This window comes from Atta colombica, unplaced genomic scaffold (genome assembly GCF_001594045.1).
Source record: "Atta colombica isolate Treedump-2 unplaced genomic scaffold, Acol1.0 scaffold136, whole genome shotgun sequence".
Classification (NCBI taxonomy): domain Eukaryota; kingdom Metazoa; phylum Arthropoda; class Insecta; order Hymenoptera; family Formicidae; genus Atta; species Atta colombica.
In genome coordinates, this window is record NW_017259224.1 from 923434 (window position 1) to 926536 (window position 3103).

The window sequence follows — 3103 nt, forward strand, 5'->3', positions numbered from 1 at the left end:
TATATATATATATGTCTGTATAGAGAAAGATATAAAGAAATGATCTTTATATTCTTTCCGCATTTTTTCTTCATCTACATTCATCAATTTCAAATTCTTCAATCTAATAGGAAGACAATAGGACACGTTTTGATTTTATTAACGACTTTCTTATTTGCCATATTTTTCTATTTTTGTGTATTACAATTGATATATATTATGAAAATGCATAGATAATATAGTATAATAACATAAGTAGAAAAGATGTACCTGAATTTATAAAAAAAAAAAAATCATCAGTAAAATCTACATATCATTTAAAAAATCGGCAAGTTGGATTAAAATGCATTCATAGTTCTAACATTTCTCATTTTTATTATCTTATTAATATGTATTGTGTATTGGATTAAATAATTTCAACTATTTAAACCTTAATTTACGATGCATCACCGCATATTTCTTTCCCCCAATCGATTTAGTTACAAAATGCGTGTATATTACTTAAAGTTAAAAATGAAATTAAATTTGTATAATAATTATTAAGAATGTTTATGACTCGATTCGCATTTCGTATGCATTTCACGATTATTTATTCATTAGAAAGATATTGGTATCTCAATGGTAAGATATCTATCTCGATCAAAATTTACATTTCATGTGTTAATATAATAATAAAGATAATAATAAACAATAATAAAATAATATTAATAAAATGTAGGGAGAATATATTAAGAGTCTATTATACGTTATCTCATGCTACAGATCAATTATATGATCATATATTGACTACAAATATTAACTCACCCACTCAAGCAATTACATTCAATTCGATGTAAAACACTTCAGCATTGTCAGAAAATTCTTAATGCAATTATTCTCTTTAATTGCAATTAATAAAAAGCTTAAAATATAATATTAGTTTTAAGAATTTACGTATATTTTTCAAGCTAGACCTATGCTACACAGAACAAAATTAAAGAATAAATATTACAGATGGTATTGTTGAGAACTGTCTTAATATGCACATTATGTATATACATGGAATCTCATTCTACCATCGAAATATAGTACAAGCTGATTGGTGTGAGTGTTTTTGTCTAACAGCAAAATGCAAGAATGAGTTACAATTGAATTATCAATAAAGCTTATAGAAGGTATATATTGGGATAAAGGAAATTAGATCCAAATTTCACTAAAACAAATCATTTTCAGGTTTGCTAGAGAATAAATCCAACATAAATTTTATACAACTTCGCGTATACATGGATCTCGTTTTCACAATGCTGATGCATTTTTAAAATAATCATCCTTTTTTTTGGGGAGAAGGGATCGCGCTGTAATATCTTTTCCATAATTACATAATAGCAAACTAGAAAAATTATAAGAATCTGTGTAATATCGAAAATAGAAAGTACCTTCAGAAATAAAAAATTACATGTATGTAACATTCACACTTAAATAATATCAATAATGTATCTATTTATCGCTATTTTATAAATACACGTACTTTCTTATAATTAGCCTTGTTTAATTAAATTAACAATAATACAAATAATTATTGAATTTTTATTTGGTTGTCTTCAGATATCAATATTTTCATGTTTATAAAACATATCTGTGGGAGATTATTTTGTCTCACAAAATTTTTGTTTAGTAGATCGATCTGAAGTATTTTCTACTTTCCATGGTATCAATAGTATTTATTTTGCAAACACGACTACGCCTATTCTTATTATTCTGCGTACTTAAAAAAAAAATAATGTCGAAAATAAAAAAAAGAGTTACGATTTATCTTTAATTAAAGCCAGAAATTGTATTGAAGTATATATAGTTACATTCACTTCGGTGTTTCGTCGTGTACAAAAAAAAAAAAACAATATTCTTGTAATTGGCCGATATGTAAAGAAGACATAATTGATGGAATTGTAATTATTACAGCAATCTCAAAAATATTGCGTTTCTATCTGATGAACTGTATCGTAATACAAATCACCAGCAAAAATCACACCTTAAATGGAAGTAAGTGAAGAACGAGCTCGTCAAATAATCACAAGCATAATTTGATACTATGATATTTGATATGCTATGCCTATGATTAATTGTCTAGCTTACCAGTTATCACATTCCAAAGTTAACTGATAAAGTTAGCCACGCGCACGTTTTTTGGAAAATTTTTATAAATCTCTCTCTCTCTCTCTCTTTCCGTATACACACCCGCGCGCACGCACATGCAGATGCACACACATACACACACACATACATAGACACACTCTTTCACACTAAATACTAGATATCATAATCAAAATTCCATATCGCAATTCTATGTAAAGCGAATAAATATTTACAAAACTCTAGCAACATCGACAATTAATTTCCTAAATTGGGTATTCAGTAAGTTATAGTGATTACACAGACTATAATCGAGAATAATCCTTTTGTTACATACATACAACTTAACTCAGAGACACAACTCGTGCTATAATTAAAAGTGCATATAAAACTTAACAATTTCTTTTTATATAGAACCTTTCTCGATGAAGGCAAGTTTGAAATCTAAAACTTTAATAATCGTAATTGTTTAATTAGTTACTTATAATAACAGAAAGACGTATTGTATAACATATTAAATTAGTCTAAACAGTTTTCCTAAACCACACATTTTACGTAATTTAGAATCCGGTAATTAGAATTTGTTAGCACGAACAATCTCTGTTAGTCTGTTACGTTTCAAATTGATTATAGTAATTGATTTCAGACATCTCTCCCTAATAAGAACCTAAGGAAGAATTTAAATCCACATGTGTATCTTTATACATACGTGGAAGTCATCTTACTATCTTTTCCATAATAAGTTGTTACATTTCAATTACTATTAATGTGTCTGTATTTACATATCATAATGGGAAATATTTCGGTTGATTGTGACAGTTTTCCATATAGTACAGTTTGGAACATATAACCATGATAACAATTGTATTGTTTATGTTTTACTACAATCATTCATATCACTATAATTGAACACACTTTTAGATATTCGTTCGATGCATGCTAGTCGAGTATAATTTTCGCGTCAAATTTTATTTTCACAAAGTTAAAAAAAATACATAATATATATTATATATAT